This window comes from Lutjanus erythropterus, chromosome 10, assembly GCF_056507025.1.
Source record: "Lutjanus erythropterus isolate fLutEry1 chromosome 10, fLutEry1.hap2, whole genome shotgun sequence".
NCBI classification, from domain to species: Eukaryota; Metazoa; Chordata; class Actinopteri; order Lutjaniformes; family Lutjanidae; genus Lutjanus; species Lutjanus erythropterus.
In genome coordinates, this window is record NC_139326.1 from 12,567,626 (window position 1) to 12,573,625 (window position 6,000).

At 36.9% G+C, this 6,000-nt stretch overlaps 1 long non-coding RNA gene across 1 annotated transcript; it reads left to right on the forward strand.

Annotated features, from left to right (window-relative positions):
- The first annotated feature begins 3,389 nt into the window (after window positions 1–3,389).
- On the forward strand, window positions 3,390–5,637 carry LOC146320107 (uncharacterized). The gene is made up of 2 exons (XR_014771497.1): window positions 3,390–4,212; window positions 5,216–5,637. It is a non-coding gene; the product is annotated as an uncharacterized LOC146320107 (long non-coding RNA).
- Window positions 5,638–6,000: the final 363 nt, after the last annotated feature.

Genomic DNA, 6,000 nt, shown 5'->3' on the forward strand with positions numbered 1-6,000 from the left:
CACATGCTGGATTATCATCCTGGGAGCCACGGTGTAGGTCTTAGAAGCCAGCACAGATAGCAGTCATTTCAAGATGTACTTTTTTTTACTGTTTCAGGACCAAAATGGCAAATGTTTATACAAGAATAATGGTCTTCTGATGCCCTATGTACAACATTCAGACCATCCTGAGATTAGATATATTTTAGCTTTCACATAGCACAGCATCTCTAAGGACAATGCTGTACGTTAATGTAGAGCAGCGGAAAGGAAGCATGCTTTTTCTTTTTAAACTGTGACCACATGCATGTTGTAGTAGTGTTTCCCTCTTCTGGAATATGGTTTATCTACTTGAAACAGGGAGGCAGAAAGAAAGAAAAAAGACAAATGTTGGCATTGAATGTTAAAAAAAAAGATTTTCAGTGTTCAGTACCAACATCCTTGTCTGGTGATAAAGCTGTTTTTCCCAGTTTTAGGCACAAAATTATTCAGTATTTCAGTAAGAATTATATTTCTGCCAGCTCAGCTCAAAGTTTCTGTCTGATTAAAATAAACAACATCATACAACAACATAATTCAGCCATATCAAAAGGCAAAATTTGCTGTGACAAAAAGTCTGATTCTATAGAGCGGGGCGTGATGTGATAAATCATATGAATAGGGATGACGGCACACACTTTCACTTTTTTCCATTCTCAAAATAATTCATGGTGTTTTCTCTTTGTTGTTCAAGCAAAGAGTGATGAAAGTATTGGAAAACAGAAAAAAACAGCTTGACAGAAGAATTCAAACTCGGCCTTCTTTCACACCTCCGTACTCCTGGTTATTTCCAAATGCTTTGGTGTTCAGTTCAACTTTGCTGATCTTCACGTCTGAAGTTACACCACTGGCCAGTGGTGGAATATAACTAAGTATACATGTACACAAGTACTGTTCTTGTAAAATCTGAGGTACTTGTATTTTACTTGAGTCTTTTCTTTTAATATCACTTTCTACATCTACTCCACAATATTTATAATATTGATTTTTTATTTTCTTTTTTTATATTACTACATTTTTCTGGTGGCCTTTTACTTTGCAAAACGTTTTTGCAGGTATTTGCAACACATTAAGAGCTTCCAAAATACGGTGTATGATGTTTTATTATAAATCAAAAAAGCCAACACTTTATACAAGTACAGCTGAAATGATTAGTTGATTAATTGACATGGTAATTGTTTTGATAATCAGTTTTCATCTTTCATGCAAACCCCATAATTCCATCTTCATGAATGTGAAGATTTATATAAATATTGTAATGTGTGCGTCACTGTTGGTGTCTGAAATGTAACGGCATTTCTCACTATTCTCAAAATCAACAATCAGTTGATTGATGGTGAAAATAATCTACAGACTAAACTAATGATCAGTTGTCATCCTATACAAAATAGTTCAAAATGGTAGGTGGGCTCAGATTTCCAAATATTAGTTTCTGATTCTTGAATAAGTTGCTCAGGATCTGCAGGTTCAGCTCAGGTCTCAGTTTTGTGCAGCCCTCCTTCGTGACTTAGGACTGAACAGATGGTGTAACTTCCTTCTTAACAGAGTGTGACAGTTTGTAGTCCTGAAAGCCAGAAGTGACTGAACTGTGGTTTCCCCCTCCACGTTCTCCATGCATATTCTCTAAATTGTTTCCAATTTATGCAGAAAATAAGCCTGAGAGCAACAGAGCGAGACAGAATCTCTGTATAGAAATCCATGTTAATGTAAAAAAGAAGAAGAATAGCATGAAGGTTGTGAAAACTGTAATAGACTGAATAAATATAATGTTAAGGACATTTTCCTGAGACGTGTTCTTGATCTCAGTTGTCACAACGTACAAACATCTTTCTGTCTTATTTGTATTGACCTCTTTGTGATCAGTATTGATTTAATGGGGGAAATCAATAAATATTGGCTTTGACCCTACATTCACCTCATCACTGGGCTGATAATGTTTCTGCCTTTGCCACATTTCTGTTTATATTTGGTGACAGAAAAGTTCAGAGAGATCAAACCTATATATTTTGCCAAAAGAGTCTTTTGGTAACAGTATATATTTTGTGTCATTTGTCATCATGTGAAGGAAATTTAAAGACATTTTGTTGTTCTGCATCCTGTTCAGATGTTTCAGATAATATCAGTTTCATCTCTGTGTGTTCAGGCAGCATAAGCATGAGGTTCAGGAAATGGTTAGCCTAGCTTAGCAAAAAGACTATAAGCAGGGGGAAACTGCTAGCCCAGCTTGATTAAAAAAGAAAAATACACATTACATCAGCTTCAGAGCTCTGGTTAGGTTTAGGCATCAAAGGAAAAGATTGTGGTTTGGCTTAAAATAAATTCACGTAACTTAAGAACATTATATAAATTACTTATGTACTAAATTTAACACTGACTTTTGGTTACATGACTTTGCTTACCTGAGTTGTTTTCTGTCATTTGCACATTAAAGTACATGCATAAGTCAGCACAGACTCAATGTCATGAAATGGCACATGAAAAGCAAAAAAAGCTGTTACGATAAAAACTCAAAAAGACTTACAACCGTTTATTCATAGGCTGACCAAGCTGATTCTGATTCTGAATGGAGTTGTAATTATTATAGCTTTTTATGTTTCCTTGAAGTTATAAAACATGATAAATTGTGAAACCTTGTCTTTTAATGACAAATAAAAAAAATAAAATAAAATAAAAAATTTATTGATTACATTCAGTCTGTTTTGCTGTACTCAATTTTGATAACTGACATCAGTTGACTTTCTTTCTTTCTAATTAAAACAGATCAAAGATTAATAAAGATTAATCAGATACTTAGATTCTTAATATTTAAGAGATATAATGATTATGTAAATGATAAGAATTAAATCTTTTAAGGATAATAATTAATATTTTTGATCTAATAAGATTTTTTGCTATATATGCTCTACCTATATGTACAGTTTACAATTTACATTTGCATGCGAACAATTTAATTTAACTTAAAATGTATAATATAATAATATATATATGTCTTTTGGTTTTTTTCGTTGACAAAACAATCTCACCTCAAGGTCCAGCCATTCTGGAGCTTTTGATCATACCACATGATCTTCATCTGCCTGTGAAGTCGACATTGAAACTATACATTCATTTGCACTTTGAGGACTTTGACTCCATGGTAGCTGTAAAGTCGTAACATTTGTCAAATTTAAATTTGAGCTAATAGCACACGTGTTAAAACGAAATAGAGTCTTTTGAGACTGAATCAACTTTATTAAGGGAGACTACTTTAAGTAATAAGTAAATGAACGAAAATCTTGCAGTAAAAGTGTATTTGAAAAACAATTTTAAAGTCGATTTCGTTTGCCTGAACTGAAATGAACTTTATGCATTTTTTTGTTTGTTTGTTTGTTTATTGTTGTTCTTGTTAGTGTTGTTTTCCTAGCATCACATCATCAGTGAGGGAAGCCTCTGACAGAGAGGGACTGTCTCTACAGCAGCAGCGGCTAAAAGGGAAACGTCATCTGAAGTCCTCAGTGTGTTACAATACAGTGTTTATGTAGGAGGGTTAACAGTGTTTGGATTGTAACTGGAAGTGAAGAAAAAGCGAAAGAGAGAAAAGAGGAAAAAAGGGAAAATGGGAGCGTTGTGTCTTTAAGAGGTTTGATGCTCTCTCTCTCTCTCTCTCTCTCTCTCTCTCTCTCTCTCTCTCTCTCTCTCTCTCTCTCTCAGTGCAGATCCATTACTTCTTCTTCTCTCTCTTCTCCTTCTTCTTCTTCTCCTCCTCCGGGGGGACAATGGGCATTTATCATCACCCCCGCGGTGTGTGTGAATGTGTGTGTTTATTCAAATCTCAGTACCATGAGCGGAGCGGCCCCACTCCCGAGCTCTCTCTCGGTGACACGGACGCACCACCGGGGCTTATTGTTGGAGGAGCCCCAGAAAAAGCCCCCACAAACCGGCCAGTAGGAGGGGAGGAGGAGGTGGTGGTGGTGGAGGAGGAGGAGGAGAGGACCGGGAGCGACAGATGAAACCGGAGCGGCGGCGGTGGTGGTTGTTGCGGCGGGTTTACCGTCCTCTCGCACCCCCGTCCTCCCTGCGACCATCCTGGGGAGCATCCATCCTCCCATGCCCGCCTCCCTCCCTCCATCACCGGCCGCTGGAGTAGCCCTTTACACCGCTTCTGGAAGTACAGCCGGAGGAGGAGCAGGTGCATCAACCTGCAACACATTTCCCGTCGGTCTGCTTCTTCTTTTTTCTTTTTTTTTTTTTTGTGCAGGTTTCGGGGAAAAAAGGTGAAATGCTAGATGGTAGTTGCGTCTTTTTTTTTTTGGAGCTTTTTTTTTGCGGGGGGAAACTACAAGAGGGAGGAAGGAAGGAAGGTGGGAAGGATGAATGGATGGAGGAGAGAGATGCGTCTTAACAGGTGCAGATATGGCGGAGAGGAGTTTTTGGTCAAAAAAACTGCTTTGATTCCCGGGATTTTCCTCTTCTTCTCCTCCAGATGAACTCAAAGTTATTGTCTGTGTCTGTGTGATATTTATGAATGGAAGTTTTCTTTTTCTCGACTGCTGTTTTTTTGGGGGATTATTTCAGATAAATTGGAGAGCTGCTAATTAGCGGCTGTAATTGGATAATATGGCTGATGTGGCCTCTGGTGTGTTAGTCAGTGTTTGAGTATGAACACGCTGCTGTTCACTTCAGTTTCAACGTGGATCGTGATGGAGGAGATTCACTTGTAAACAGGCCTTTTTTAAAAAAAAAATAATAATAATACCTTAATCTTGCTTTAAGTGTTGCATTTTGCTGCTTTTGCTTCCATGTCTGCTTTAAAGGTGATTTGATTTGTCTTTTTGAGCTCTAGCTGCTGATTGTCCAAACGCAATTCTTGTGAAATTTCAAACCCAACCCGAGAATTGTGCCTGGACATCTGTTGCTGGACGCTCCTTGCACTTCTGATCCTCTTTTACCGGATATAATCTGCGTTTTTGTTGCTCATTCGATTCATTATTTTCAGCACATGATCATCTTTTTCATGTTTCTTTCAGGTCTTGGTTCATGTATGTTGTGGGCTTTCTGTTTCGGGGCCTCAGTCTTTTCCTGTCACCTTAATTTGACTCCAATTTCCCTTTTAATGAACTTTTAATTCTCCAAAAAGCGCTCATTTTGGCTCCTTTAACTGATGAACTGAAGCAGAAAAAAACCCAAACACTCACATCTTTTTCTCTTTTTTTGGCAGATTTGGTTTCATTGCAGGCCTGCAGGAGAAGGAGGCCAAGCAAAAAATAAAGAGTGATAATTAAGTATTTTACAAGCTGGGACATTTTTTCTAAGTTGTTGGAGTGAAACTAATATTTCCCAGGCAGGCCCAGCTCCACAGCTTCTCTCTTTATTCGCACTTTTCCTGCTGAAAACCTCGCAGGGAAGGTTTATTGTCGCTCCACTGGTGAGCTTTTGTTGCCACCTTTTGTTGGCGTTTTGGGGATTATAATTTGCATAATTCTTCAGGAATGTATCATTTTAATTTTGTTTAACAAACCGTGACCTTTTCCAAGCCCTTTATCCTTTTGATAAAGGATGCCATTACAAGCCAATAAAGACAGAATTCGTTTGTACTGATTCTCATGTTGATGAATAATAAAGAATTAATGAGCATTGGAAGCATCAGGTTTTATTTTCTTTTATTGTTTCATGTTTCTTTTCTTCCTCTGTTCATCCTTTTTCACTTATTTTATCTCATGAGCATGCATATTTCTTGAACATTTATCCTTTTATTTAAAATGTATTTATTAGTGTAAAAGTTAACATTAATCAGGTTAAAGGTCTGAAAAGAAACGAATGATTGTGCATTTTAATTGTGGAAAAAATTGGGAAATTTCTTATTTTATTTTAAATTGTATTCATTAGTGCGAAAGCTAAAGTTATGCAGGTTAAAGTTCTGTTAAGAAACATATCATTTTACATTTTATTTTGAAAAAATGGAAACATTTCTTTTATTTAAACCTAATGTGTTAGTTAAATAAG